The sequence below is a fragment of the Triplophysa dalaica genome, chromosome 5, assembly GCF_015846415.1.
Source record: "Triplophysa dalaica isolate WHDGS20190420 chromosome 5, ASM1584641v1, whole genome shotgun sequence".
In the NCBI taxonomy this organism is placed as follows: Eukaryota; Metazoa; Chordata; class Actinopteri; order Cypriniformes; family Nemacheilidae; genus Triplophysa; species Triplophysa dalaica.
Window position 1 is genome coordinate 22,332,842 of NC_079546.1, and position 16,021 is coordinate 22,348,862.

Here is a 16,021-nt window from a genome sequence, read left to right on the forward strand (position 1 = left end):
TCCTTTTGTACACTAATTTTATACTTTGTTGTAATTACACAATTTGTATTAAATGTATTACTACTTAAGATAATCTTAAAAACATAAGTGTACTCAGCCAATCTAAAATCTTGTCAAGGGCACAAACACAGGCTGGGTCGGCCCTGTTTTAAGACACCACGAATATGAAATGTGATCAAATTTTATTTAGTTAGCACTTAGTTACAGGTGGTAATTAAATACATTTTAAATATGCCTACATGAATAGTATGTTAAAAGCACATAAATCAATAAACAGGAAGTGTGAACTATAACTTCTCCCGGAGCAGGAAAGCTCCGCTACATTAACTATGACTACCAGATAGAGCGGAACTGTTACTATAGCAACGATTTCAACTTAAGAGTTTGTCTCTGAGGAGCTTTAAATACTAAAGCAGAATTTTTACAATACAACTATAAATTTAGTGTGCGGAAAAGAGCAATTTAAGCATATTTTGAAAGTGTACTTTTTAGCAAAGAGCCACACACACCACTATAGTTAGCCTAGGCTTACGGAGCCGCACTGCAAAAAAATTTCTAACCTATCTACTTTTTTGTCATAAGGTAGTATAACGCAAGGTATGTTTCCATAGATACACATTAAAAATGTCATGTATAAAAAATATATTAAAAAAGTACTTCTTGGGTGCTTGCTCGTGCCAACCCCGCGAGACCTGGAATATAAACTGTGGTCTGTGACCGTCACGCACAGTGCACCCAACTCACTTCTGAGTGAACCAGACTACAGCCGTTTTTCTGAGGTAAAAGCTTTTGACTTAACCGTTTTATTTAAACTAAACCTAAAGCATAAGCTTACAACAAAAGAAAATTACATATTATGAAGAAAGTAATAATAATCATAGTAATAATCATCGAATAAGGACACAGACAGTGAGGGGAGTTTCTTTCACGCTTTCACACAACAGTTGACGGACCGTCTTTTCCGTTAAATGTATGCTACTGCATTAACTGCTCACACATGGTTTACTGTCTTTTATGTGCTGTTTACATCTGAACCGTATAATGTTAAAGGCCGCTGTCGTATAATGTAAAATACCTTTTCCGGGTCCAATGTTATTGTACGGAAGGCGCCGTAAATCACGAGGCTGAATCCAGCTTCTTATTCGCAGTTTCTTATTGACGCTATCCGTTCCACCTTAAAAAAAGCGAAGCATCCGCTTTTCCAGTTTCTTATTCACGCTTAGCTTAGGGACCGTCTCGCGTTTCTCTTCTTTTACGTTTAAAAAAAAAAACGTTTTGTGTGCGAGTGTCTTTGTGTGTGCGTGCGCGCGTGTGTGTGTGTGTGTGAGAGAGAGAGAGAGAGAGAGAGACAGAGAGAGAGAGAGAGAGAGAGAGAGAGAGAGACAGAGAGAGAGAGAGAGAGAGAGAGAGATTGCACAGAGGATGGGCTGCTTGCTATCTAAGTCATGACATGCTGAATGCCCCTTGAGATGACCGTGAACTTCACGTGGAACCTCGATCACTCACTCCCCTTACCATCCTCAATATAACTTTGATAGAACAAGTAAGAGAGAATTAAGTAAATTACGTGAATATTTCTAAAAAGCATAGTATACACAGTTTTGTTATACTTTGCATATATATAATTAACTTTCCCTCTTACCTCTTATGTAAATTAATTATTTTCTTCATTGATGTATTTTATTTTAATTCTATATATTAATTTTTTTCCATTTCCTGTGTTTGTCTATACTGTATTTTTTCATTCTGAGCTGCTGAAACCACAAAACGTTGCTTGTCTTTGTGTGCACAATTGGAAAATAAAGATTATTCGAATTTTTTTCTGATCAATTGCTCTTATACAATTTATTATACTCTTTTTGGTCTTAGCCAGTGCGTTATACACAAATTATATTACTATATCTATTACATGTATATAGATTTATGTAAACGTTGTCACTTGTTTTATGTAAAGAAAATGTCTAATGTCAGAACTGTTGTTCTGTACAGGTATGTCTTTGATGGTGCGTTAAAAGTTCCACAGCTAGGTTTTACCTTGTCTTGATGTCATGCACGAAAATAGAAATTTTTACTGTAGCATTTTAAAGTTATGGACCCCTGAAGTTGGCATATCTCACAATACTCTTCAATGGACCGTTGCACTAATGGGACATTTTGAGGTGCTACATCTCGACAACATTTAAGGGTGCGTTGAAATTTACACATAGTGGTTATACCCAGTATCCTTGACTACCATCTTGCCAAAAAGAAGACATTTTTACTGTAGCATTTTTAAGTTATTGACCCCTGAAGTTGGCATATCTCACAATACTCTTCAATGGACCCTTGCACTAATGGGACATTTTGAAGTGCTACATCTTGAAAACCTTTAAGGGTGCGTTGAAATTTACACATGGTGGTTATACCCAGTATCCTTGACATTAATAATGCACCACAAGCTAATACGAATAAGGGTTCTGACATTAGTAACAGAAACATTATAATTAATAAATGCAGGAAAACTACAATTCAATTTTTTTGTTAATGTTAGCTAATGCATTTTAGCTGATGTTAACTAACAGCACCATATTGTAAAGTATTCTTTATTTATTAATATTATGTTAAAAATAAAATCATTAAAATTAGCTTTTCTGTAGCTCAGCGATAAGAGCATTGTGTTAACGATGCAAAGGATGTGGGTTCGATCCCTAGGCATTGCACATACCGAAGTATAAATGCAATATGGGTCTCTTTGGATAAAAGTCTCTGCCAAATGCATAAATGTATATGTAAATATTAGCCATAGCTCTGAAGTTAGATTAACATGTTTTAGAATTTTTTTATGTACAGCACGATAATATAAAATTAAAAATAATGATAACATCCTCTATGATAATATAAACAGAATTATTTTTGATAATGTTGAGTTTTTTAAAACTTTTTGTGATATAATTTGCAGCACCTTGGACAGCGACAGAATCATTCCTGCTTTTGCATTAACCGTTGACATTGGCCAATTGAAGAGTATTGTGAGATATGCCAACTTCAGGGGTCCATAACTTAAAAATGCTACAGTAAAAATGTCTTCTTTTTGGCTAGGTGGTAGTCAAGGATACTGGGTATAACCCCTAGGTGGAATTTCAACGCACCCTAAAAGTTTTCGAGATGTAGCACCTCAAAATGACCCATAAGTGCAACGGTCCATTGAAGAGTATTGTGAGATATGCCAACTTCAGGGGTCCATAACTTTAAAATGCTACAGTAAAAAATTCTATTTTCGTGCATGACATCAAGACAAGGTAAAACCTAGCTGTGGAACTTTTAACGCACCATCAAAGACATACCTGTACAGAACAACAGTTCTGACATTAGACATTTTCTTTACATAAAACAAGTGACAACGTTTACATAAATCTATATACATGTAATAGATATAGTAATATAATGTGTGTATAACGCACTGGCTAAGACCAAAAAGAGTATAATAAATTGTATAAGAGCAATTGATCAGAAAAAAATTCGAATAATCTTTATTTTCCAATTGTGCACACAAAGACAAGCAACGTTTTGTGGTTTCAGCAGCTCAGAATGAAAAAATACAGTACATAGACTAACACAGGAAATGGAAAAAAATTAATATATAGAATAAAAATAAAATACATCAATGAAGAAAATAATTAATTTACATAAGAGGTAAGAGGGACAGTTAATTATATATATGCAAAGTATAACAAAACTGTGTATACTATGCTTTTTAGAAATATTCACGTAATTTACTTAATTATGCTGGACCGTATTGCATGCTCTGCACTTGAATATTGCACATTCAAACATGTCTGTACTTTTGGATGTGATTAATATTCATGGTGGAGATAGGCTGCCTAAAAACTGTTCTATCAAAGTTATATTGAGGATGGTAAGGGGAGTGAGTGATGGAGGTTCCACGTGAAGCTCATGGTCATCTCAAGGGGCATTCAGCATGTCATGACTTAGATAGCAAGCAGCCCATCCTGTGTGCACTCTCTCTCTCACACACACACACACACACACACGCACACACACACACACACACACACACGCACGCACGAACAGACACACACACGCCCACAAATACAGACACTCACACACACAAAGTTTTTTTTTTAAACGTAAAAGAAGAGAAACGCGAGACGGTCCCTAAACTAAGCGTGAATAAGAAACTGGAAAAGCGGATGCTTCGCGTTTTTAAGGTGGAACGGATAGAGTCAATAAGAAACTGCGAATAAGAAGCTGGATTCAGCCTCGTCCGTAAATCTATATTCCTAAACTGTGAATCGAGGCATTTCATTTAGGCTATATGCGAACTGAACCATCTTTACAACAAATCAATTATTCCTTTTGAGTAACAAACTGAGAACAAATGTGTTTTTCTTTGTCATTGCAGATGCAGTCAAAATGTGAAACAGCAAGGCCACCGATCACATCATAGTCAAAGCCATGGGAGACGACACGGCCCCTGAGCGATCTGGCGGTAGCGGGCATCGTGCAAACTAAAGTGTTCTTATTACATTTTGTTATTCAAATGTTTCGATCATTTGTATGTTATGTAACTGACAATAAATGTTTCGTAGTACTTTTAGTCAGTTGTCTTATTTTGAGATATATAATATAATATTGAATGCATATAAATGATTTTATGCTTAAAATTTAGTTAAATTCAAGTCTGGAAAAAGACAAAACTTTTTATAGACGTCTTTCAACAACCCGAAAAGACGTCTTCTCAAAGACCGGAAAAAGACGTCTTATCACGACGCGAAAAAGACGTCGTTTCACCTTTCACTTTTCAACCACATTTCGACGTTGTTTGGACGTCTGGCACTGACGTCTTTTCGACGTCTTTTCGACGACTTTTTGCTGGGTGGGTAGGGCTTATCGCATATATTGAAGCTATATTATACTCCTATTGAATGAAATATTCCAACAAACCTTTTTGGCTGTTTGGTATGTCTGCCTGTCAATCAGAGGCACCAAATACCTATCCCTCAAAACCTTAAACATTTATTGCTGTCCTAAACATTGAAATTGGAAAAATAAAACCCAAAGTCTGTCTACTTGTCTACCTGCCTGTGTAGGGTTAATATATAATATCTCTTAACTTTTATTTCTACCTTTACAGCATTCATTTTCAGCTGGTTTCTGGCCAGGAATTTTGTGGTAATTTTTTCTTTTTACTACACATGCTCCTTGTCTATGTTGAACAATCCAAAATGAGGTTTTCTGGCCAAGCTGTTCAGATATATGGCCCGTTCACAAATCTTTCTTGTGAAAGTTTCTCTCTGTTTATGTTTTAGGTTGAAGATGGCCCAGAGAGGTAAGTCTTTCTGTTGCTAATCTATAAGCATTAGGCAAGTGTCTGAGAATCAATTGGCATGATCTGCAAAATCCACACTTACCCTCATTTTTTTCATTACTGACAATTTTTTTCTTTACTTGTTGTTATTCAACAAGAGAGAACGCACATTAATGCGGAACAAAGGGAAATCTTAAAATCCTTTTTTTAAAGAGGGAATGGCAAGTGGTGGCTCAGGATTACTACCAAGAGCTGCATCAGCAACTGGTTTGTACACCAGTGTCATAGAAGTAAGGTTTACTTTAGATTTGTTAACATTCAGTTCAAGTGATGTAATACTGTTTAGTAGTGGTGGGCTGTTAACTCAGTTAACGCAGTGAGACTCTTATCGCGCGATAAAAAAAATGTCGCCGTTAATCTATTCTCAAAGTTGGGTTGGGAGCTGGGTCTATACTACACAAGCTATGATGACTTTCACCTTGATATTTTAGCGCGGATGTATACCAGCTTAACTGCACTGTACGGGGCGAGAACGAGATTTTTTTAACTCGCGTGATTCGCGTCATTCTAGCCACCTCATCATCTCATAACCAGGGCTTCATTCGCGCGATTCGCGCCGCCACATCATCTCATAACAAGGGCTTCATTCGCGCGATTTGCTCCGCAAGTAGGTCCCCAGCTAGCAGACGTTTGTTATAAGAACGTTCCTTAGAGGTTTTTCATGTTTTTGAAAACGTTTTAAAAACATTCAAAATGTCTAGTTTTTGTTATGTTTTAAGAATGTTCCCAGCTAACAAAAGTCACCATCATGGTGATCAGTGTTTCTTTGAGTTGGTTTCTTGTCCCTTCATCTCTCGTATATGAGAGCATTTGATGGTTTGTAACTCTGTGCAGGTCATGTACTGTAGTTATAGCAAATCAATGGGAAAGCTTACCAAATATAGCGTTTACTTCCTGCAGTTCGTTCTACAGTATAGACATCAATTGTAAATGGTACTCTTGATCCTGAAAGAATATTTTACTCTTAGGGAAGTAACTGTGTTTCAAAGTCTATTAGATTTGTGTAAAAAGGGTTTTAAAAACCACAGCAATGTCTAGACAAAGACAGACTTAAAGAATCAGGATATGAATCTCATCAATGGTGACAATCAACAAACCAATTCTGATAAATGATCTAGTGAAATGCATGCTGGGTTTCATGAACAAGTTTTGTACTAAGAATTTACCCAGCATGCATTGCACCATGAAGTTTTGTTTGGTTGGTTGTCACCATTGTTGAGATTCATACCCTGACTCTTGATGTCTGTATTTGTCAAAGTCATTATGTAGAATAAGTTTATATTTGTATACACATCCGGCAGACACTTGTAGACAACAAATTGCAAACAAAACACAATCTAACATTTTCTTCTAAAATCAACAGCATATCAATCAATCAGATTAGATCCATTAATCTAACCACCAAATAACAGCAATTTTAATGCCCATTTACGATCTCCTTTAGATCAGATTCTGATTGGATTGCTATGACAACAGTACATTACATGTACAGTTATATCTTACCAATACATCTCACACATGAGGGTGAAGGGACAAGATACCAGCTCAAGGAAACACTGATCACCATGATGGTGACTTTTGTTAGCTGGGAACGTTCTTAAAACATAACAAAAACTAGACATTTTGAATGTTATTAAAACGTTTTCAAAAACATGAAAAACATCTAAGGAACGTTCTTATAACAAACTTCTGCTAGCTGGGTCTATTGCCTCTTTGCATTAACACATAAATCACTCGCGCTTGACACGCCATTCGCGTTTGGTCTGAACACAACATAACGTTACTGTGTAATTACCGCATCAAACGTGACGTGCTAACATGGATGCAGCTATGAAGCCGCCGGGTTTGCTTCAGGGAATATTAATTTGTAAGAAGCTTCCCAATAGAAACATCGACAAGACTAAGGTTGTTTGCACCTTGTGCAATGCGGAATTGGTTTAAAAAAACAAAACTTTCACTCTACAGGTAAAGGTCTAGCTTTAGTTGAAACCAGTAACTTTGTATTGAGATCTAATGTATTATGGCTCCTGTATGACATATCGCTTGTTGCTCCCTCACTCTTTGTAAGTCGCTTTGGATAAAAGCGTCTGCTAAATGACTAAATGTAAATGTACTGTAGGAGCTCTTCCAGTCTCAAGTACCACCTAAACGCAAAGCATCCCTTAGCTAATGCGAAAGTAAACACAAGTACATCTTATTGAAGATAACTTATTTTCATCACCAATTATCATAGTAGAACAGCTTTCTCAAGCAGTTTGTGATGCATTTTGGAAAAAGGAGATGAGCCCCTGGTCTAATGCGCCACCTGGCTTGAGAAATCCGTTCTCAAAGACTTACTTTTAGTCATTATTTGGGTAGCACACATATTCTGAATGCCTTCGGCAGAATTCAAATGAGCCATTTTAATCTAGATTAATCTAAATTAATTCCAAGATTAATCTAGATTAAAAAAATTAATCTATGCCCACCACTAATCTTTAGTTAATTTCTGTTTTTCTCTTTTAGAACTGAATCGGTAATTGAAAAAAGGCTGTTTAAGGCTTCGTCTTGGACCCTGCCATCAAAGGCCAAAGTTCACATCCGAGAGCTGTCAGCATACAATCTTTTTTGTAGGGACATTCTCAGAAACAAAGGTGTGAGACAATTAAAGGATTCTGTTATGGTCTGCTCACATATGCCATGTTAGGTTCGATTAAATCTAACTCTGGTGCGATTGTTCGTTTGGTGCAGTTTATTTGTGTAAGTGTGAACGCTGCCACCGCAGACGCAGAACACGAAGCTGTGACCTCACCTCTATGCCATACACCTACACTTCTTTTTACAAAGTTGTTAAAGACAAATGGATTTGTTTATTTATTAGAATGATCTTACTCGCTGTATAAATACCATGCACTGTGTGCTGTGTTTTAACTTTTCAGTTTTTCCTGTTTGCCCCTGTAAAGCTGCTTTGAAACAATACACATTGTGAAAAGCGCTATATAAATAAACTTGAATTGAATTGAATTGATTTCACTACCCAAGTTAACCAGTGTGTTGGACCGATTGTCTCCGTATGAATTTACTTTAAAGTGTTGCACATTCTTTGCGTCTATTTTTCTCTCTCATGCACAATGAACGAAATTAAGGGCAGGTGGTCCACATTGGGGAAAGAGGAGAAGCAGAAATACTGTCAAGAGGCAGCAGCACTGAGAGCACATGCGCCGGCAGACGACCCTAGCGCTGAGATGAGGGATTAAAATATCTGAAGAAGATGAAGTTAGAGGTTTGGAAAGAAGTATAATTTGCTAGGCATTAGGGGTATTATAATAGTATTAGATGCAAGGATGATAGGCAGCCATTGTGATGTGAGCAGACCATCATGACAGACACCCCCTCAAACTAAATTCCTACTGGTTGGGCATGTCATTTCAGACCAAGGAAGTCAGTAGAAGCATAAATCAAATTATTAGTTGGATGTTCCATGTAAATGCAGCTAATGTCCCTGACCCCTTATTTGCCACCACTCGCAACACTTTTTACATATATTGCCTAGCGCTGATAGGAGTTGTTTCTTCAGTGTGTTGTGGATTTTTTAAATAAGGTATTTTGTGTATAATCACAATTTGTGGTTGTCTTATCAATCTTAATATTGTAAAGGTGTCCAAGCCTGAGGATTTAGGTGTGGAAACAGCCATCTTGTCATTTGACCGCGAAAAGTCCAGCTTAGAAGTGTACGAACTGAGCAGCAAAGGAGCCTCTAATTTCCTCGACTCTACGGACTCACTGAACAACTTTGCACTGCATTTTAAAGGTAATATTGTTTATATGAAAATCCACAGAAGTTTTATGAAATGAATTGTAGTCTGTTATTTCATTTGTAGCAAGCTCCTCTGCCGGTTTCTCCATTTGTGTTTCGGCAGACCATTTGGCTCTATGCAAAGTGTGGAAAAAATAGAACTAAAGAATAATAGAATTATACATGTGAGTTTATGTATATTGGTGGTCCATTGCATCTCTCTCTGTCCCTTCGCCCCAACCAGGTAAGGCAGATGGGTCTGCTCAAGGTTTCTGCCTTTTAAAAGGAAGATTTCCTTGCCTCTGTCGCCTAGTGTTTGCTCATGGTGGGAATTGATGGGTCTCTGTTAGTGATATTACAAAGAGTGTGGTCTAGACATACTTTGTTTGAAAAGAGCTTTGAGATAAATTTTGTCATGAATTGGTGCTATATAAATAAAATTGAGTTGGAAACATATTCCGGTTATAGATTCAGTATGTGTCTTTGGCAGTTTTTAATGTGAAACTATTTCTCAGGAGTTACATCAAGATAGTGTAAATTTTACCTCTCCAGAATATCCTATAGCTGTTCAGTTGAATGTTATTAGTGACTGTGATGGGCCTTGGCAGTGGTTTACTTTCATCAAGCTATTCTGTAATTAAATTCTATTTTTATAATCACTGCTAATTCTATTCCTTCATTGACACGGCTGTGTGATTATTTTTCTCCAGTAATGCATTAAGACCGTTATTTGAAGTGTTACTTTTTTCCTCAACATATCAATCAGATGCAGCACAATGCAAGCCCACTAACACAGCAGAAGAAATCTCAGAGCACATGGATGCAGAAGGCACGCTGAGTTGTTTAAAGAAGAATAGTTTACTAGATTTGTAACTGTGGTCATTTCACCAGCATATTTGACCACTGTATACATTATTGGAAAAATAAAATGAAATTGATAATTCAAAAGATCAAATCTTTTGAGTTTTGTGATGGTTTAATGTCTTCAAATCAACAGAGGCAGCAGAAGGCATCCAGACGAAGTCAGCGGAAGAGATATTAGAGGCCATGTGTGAAAATGGTATTCCTTGTAATCGTAATACTTTTTGAATGTCAAATTGTAAACATCAGTTTTTGGCCATGCTTAAATTCAAGCTTAATTAAAACAGATGTTTTGAGAAGTCTACCATTAACATTTGACACAGAGAAAAGCCCACTTGTTGGTAAAAATACCGTTTATAGATAAAAAAATTATCCAGGTGACATTAGAAAGCTTTTAAAGTTGGCATTCCGATTATTGTACACTTTGAATTGTTTGTTGATATTTAGATGCTATTAATAGTACTGTGTCTATTTCTAATCAATTATTTATTGATAGATAGTATTAATGCTGACTAATTGCATTATTAATTTGTAATTAAGATTCAAAATTTGTAGTAAGAAAGTTGTTGTTGTGTTGTATTGTTTTATGTACAGCAGATGGAAGGAGAGTCCTCAGAAACACCCACCACTGTTGCCAGGGTGATGACTGCAGATGAAGGTATCTTTTTTTTAACAGGAAGTCCCATTGAGACTACTGAGATCGTCCTACACTAAGAACACATATGGCAACTGAAGCATAGGCTACAACATTTTAAAAGTGAAAAAATCCACTATACAGTGACAAAGGGGCAGATTCCAGGCAGAACGTGCAGAAAACATAAACAACCTTTTTCCAAGCTCTGTATACACATTTGGGACCTTAAAGTATAAAAAAAACTTGAGTGCAAAGGGTGTTGTCAAGTACATTTCTTTCAAATCCAAACAAAGAGGTAGGAGTTGAGCATACCAACAATTGATTTCTGAAATTAAAATTGAGTTACTCTTCTATCCTTAGTATTTACATCCATTTCTGTCAGGGTTACACTAAAGCTGCTTTCTGAAATGTTACTCTACATAGGCCTTACATTTGGCACATTTCACTGAAGCATTCAGTTTCTCACAGCGACAGATGTTGAATTAAGGGAAAAATTAAAGAAGACACTAAGCCTGTTCGCCCTTTTTATTAGAGCTCAAACAGAGAGATATTTAAACAGAGAAATAAATACCCTACAGAGGATGCACCAGATCTGCTAAACATCTTAAAAAGACCAGCTTTACAGCCATTCTAAATCATAAACATCTTACAGACATCTACATGTCTATATGATGTCTGACAGCAGACGTCTCCGAGACGTATTGCTGATGAGCAAACTATGTATCGCACATGTCTTGCAGATGTAAATGGAGACGTCATGTAGACGTAAGCCCGATGTATGTGTGCTATCAGGGAGCCTACCCTACAAGAGGACGCGACAACCCATATTGGTCTTATTCATTATTGGTATTTTCAAAACCATCACAGCAGCATTAAATAATTATATAGCCTATGCATATAAGCCATGTGTGAAAGAGGTTTACCTGATTTTTGACCAATCAGAATTTAGTTATAATATCAACTTATTTTATTCTTCTCTCGTCTGCCAGTTATGTTATGTTTCCCCATTCTCAGTGGAAAACTTGTGGCCTTGCTCACTGCTGTATCAGCATACAAATACTCACCTTTGAAACATCACCTTGGTGCATGTTAGAAGGCTTTTTATTAAGCAACAAAAGGGGCTACAGATATGGGACCAATTGTTATAGAGAGATCAATATACAGTTATTAAATTGTAATTCATTTTAACCATACTTAAGAGTGTCCCAAGTGGTCAAGTATAGTAGATATGTTGGTTTATTTAAGATATTTTAGCTGAAATAGGAGTAGCACCCACAAACCCCACCCATAACACAATGCACTTCCATAACCTTCTGCTACCAAATACTTGTTTCTCAGAAATTGTTGAAGTGAAAACTTTAAAAAGAACACATTGGATTGTTGAGTTATCAAGATGTTGTTTTTCTTTGGAGAAATGTTGAATATGTCATTAAATACAAATGTATTAACAGAGGACACTGAGCATGCATTAACGGTGCCTGTGGGGGGTAGAACAGCCTGAGCCAAGGGGTTGGCATGTTTGGTTGTGGTGAGATGTGTTGCCACAAACTACCAACAAGGTAAGTGTTGATGAAGCTGCAGTCATTAAGCTGAACGTGCTAATTGATACAGGAAGTGGGGATCACAGGACAAGTCCAGCGGGGATAATCAAGAATTGGTCAATGTTGGTGAAAGAAGAAGCCTCTGGCAGTGGTTGAAGCAAATGGACACAATATGGGCTACCAAATGACCATTTAGCACTGCAACACACACCCAGGTTTGATCAGCCTATGGTGGGCCTTCCTTTGCTGAGTGTGTCTTGTGATAAAGGGCCAAAACATTAAATGGGGATTGTTGGAATCCATACAGAGGTCATTACCTCAATCTTTATTACGGACTGCTCCCATGTCACAGATAGAATACACTTCTGAGCAGAAGTACATCATGCAGGCCACATGGTTTTAGCACAAGCAGTCAATAGCAACCACTTAAACAATAGAGCTATAGATAAAACTAAATGTAATATTTATAATATCTCAAACCATTAATATTATTATTACAGGACATAATAAACAAAGGTGTAAGATTATATGAAAAAGACAAAACTTGTTTGTGAATGTTATCCCAAATTTGGCTGTGTAAACAAGTAAATTGGCATAAACTTTGAGTGTATGTACACTGAAAGTAGCTGTGAATGGTAAAGACTGTGTATTTGTCATCCTTCGTATCTAACAACTTAACAGCTAAACTATCTTTACTGCGGTACGGTGGTCTGGATCTCTCTCGACGTGATGGTGGGGTGCTTGTTGTAGTGCGCGAGACGAGACAAATGTTTGCGTCACGGTGCGTTCTTTGATTGGGTGTCGTCGTAGGCCAAAACCCATTACATGTGTCTATTGACCAGCTCATCGTTTGACGGGTCGGGTAGTGAGCATTTCCCGCCCACATGCGTGTGTTCACCACTTGCTCTGCGTGTCTTCACTACTCACTGGATGAGTTAAATGCAGAGGTCACACTTCTGGTATGGGTTACCATATCTGACAAATAGGTCACTTTCAATTTTTAATTATATTCTCTTGAATATTTTACCATACATTTGCATCTCTGCACTTTGCATAGGCTTTTAGGAGAGGCGGTATACAAATGTGGAAGTGCATTTGCACCTTTGTCAACAGAGCGTTCATGCCTTGCACTCAGATGCTGTGTTTCGCTTGAGTTGTGTTTAGCCGAAAAATAAAACATACATAACATAATGTTTCTGGGGGGGATGTTCAGTATTTATTTAGGGTGATTATTTAAATGTTCTTCAAAGAAGACGAGCCAGAGTCAATAAATATGAGGCTGGAAAACAATCATTTCATTTTTATTTGAGTAAACATAGTGTGACGAGTCACCCCTTGCACAATCAGCGTCGCCACGGAAACGGAGGTAATTAGAGCGGCACACCTGCCGCTCATGAGGAGACAAACTCAGCAGCCTTTAAAAGAAGGCTGCTGAGAAGAGATGGGTGAGCACCAACTCCACACGAACAATCCTTACTCCATGCTTATGGATATGCTTTGTCTTTCTTTCTGTCCAACTAGGATCCGAAGAATAGGACAATTAAGCTATATCCCTACTGGAAGCTACGAGCCCGCTAGACGGACCCATCCGGCTAAATTCCGCAGTTTCTGGTTCAACGTGGATACACTCAGGATAACCTCCGTCCTCCCGGGCTCTGGGTTGCTCACTCTTGCTCGTTCGTGCTCCAACGTTGTTTTGTTAATAAACTTACCCTCCGGGGTTGTATCTGCCACTTCCGGGTGTGTGTCGTTGTTCTGCCTGTCACAATAGAAAAAGGACCCACAGATCCCAACACCACACAAGGTTATCTGTTGTATTGATCTGTCTGCATTTTTTACATTTCCTTATCGTCCTCTTAAAAAAGTGTCAGTGCTCTTTGTGAGGATGTTTATGAAATGTTTGGACACATTTCAAAAAATATTATTTTTAACACACGTCTTTTGAGATTCATGTATGCAGTGGTGACTATTTCCACACACTGTTTACGATTCGAGGAATTTCATTCAAATAACATTTGCAAAGTTTTAATGGAAATCAGCACCTGTTCCAGTAGACTGGGAACACTTTTGCATAAGGATGACTCATTAACATCTGTGCATGTAAATAAAGTCAATGAAGGACGTACCTACACAAACTAAATATATAAGATTTGAACAAACAGAGACACTTCATGTTGATCTTCACCTCTGACTGTTGTTACAGGTAAACTGAACTGCTTCATACTATCATTTATCAGAGTGTGTCTTGTACTGTACTGTCTTTTACACTTGCAATCATATTTACTTTTTTATTTAATATTTTTACTGTTTCAGATTCATTTCATACTGTAAAGCCAATAGCAATGGAAAGACTGATACATGTGCTGTTGGTCTCAGGTCAGTGTTTAACTCTACACAAGTCTGATGTTCAGTAATTACTGTTGAAGTATTCGCAGTAGTTGGGAACGTTTTCTTCTTTCAATCAGTGTTTTCAGAGAGAGCGAGAGAGCGAGAGAGAGAGAGAGAGAGAGAGAGAGGGAGAGAGAGATAGTCCCTGAGTAATTATATCTTCTATTTGTCGTATTCAACACCCCTGTGAAAGGTGCTGAAAGCTTTGTTTTGTAGATGGTTAAGCTGTTGAAGCAGGCTAGTTTTTGAAGGGGTTTCAGATACTTCATAGCTGGTCAGACAAGAAAATGTCTTTGTTACAGATGTAACCTCTGTTCCCTGATGGAGGGAACGAAACGTTGTTTAGAACCAACAGATGGTTTTTTGTCTTGAGAAACTTCTGACTAGATTAGAAAAGGCCAATGCAATTTGTGAATTAAGTTTGCATCCCAGACTCTGCCTCGGATATCCGTGTATAATCAATCTCTAGCGAAGCGACCGTGACTGGCCTGGGCGTGTCAGACGTGAGCGCTAGCGCAAAATTGTTACCTTCCAGTTGCGAGGTAAGGGAGTCCCAGAGGTTTTTGAAAGGTGGGAAGCCCCTGCCACCGGCCGTCACAGGCGGAGGCCTTGTTCCTCTAACAGCAAGAAGCCGCCCGGCACCATAAGGGCCACTGGGGAAGATCTGTTTCCTCACTGAGGAAACGTGCCACAGAGACCACTTCCTACCGTAGGGAGGAGTTTAGTGAAGACACCAACATGGTCTTGCCGGTAGGGGAGAACTCATTGGAGGAATGTGCAGACTGAAGGAAGTACCGCAAGGTGGAGGTCCACCTAGGGAAGCTCGTGGGTTACCATGGCTGAAACCAATCATGAGGATATATCAGATGTAACCACCCTGAAGGGTGTTATTTCGTCTAGAGCACTAGGTCCGGTTAGAGCTATAAGGTAGATAACTCAGCTGATACCTGGTGTAGTGGTTTTAGCTGCATGTTATAATAATTGTATCTTTATATTTATGCATTTGGCAGACGCTTTTATCCAAAGCGACTTATATTGCATTGTCCTTTACATATATGTGTAATCCCCTTAACGCAATGCTCTTACCACTGAGCTACAGGAAACTAAATAATGATCACCTAATATGTTCTCCACCAGATCTATCAAGATCACATCCATGAAATGAGTTCTTTAAAAGTCAATTTCAGTCAAGGAATTTTGTTTAGCTTTAAGGAAAATAAGTATAATAAATGTCATTACCTATAGATATTTTACAGTTTCTAGAAGTATAGTGATAAAAATCCCTGTATGTATTCGTAAAGGAAATGCATCTATGATTTTAAACACTTTATTGTTATTTTATGACCATAAGTAATGTGACTTTACCAAACAGAATTAAGAGCAGAGGTAGCGTAGCTCGAAACACTAAGTGACCGAATCCTATGAGAAAAGGCAAGGAATCATCATAAGGTTAT

At 37.7% G+C, this 16,021-nt stretch overlaps 1 protein-coding gene across 1 annotated transcript in view; it reads left to right on the top strand.

Moving 5' to 3' along the window:
• LOC130421320 (uncharacterized) overlaps positions 1 to 16,021 on the top strand; it is a 503,144-nt gene that overhangs the window by 412,972 nt on the left and 74,151 nt on the right. The gene's annotated exons all lie outside the window — the stretch shown is intronic.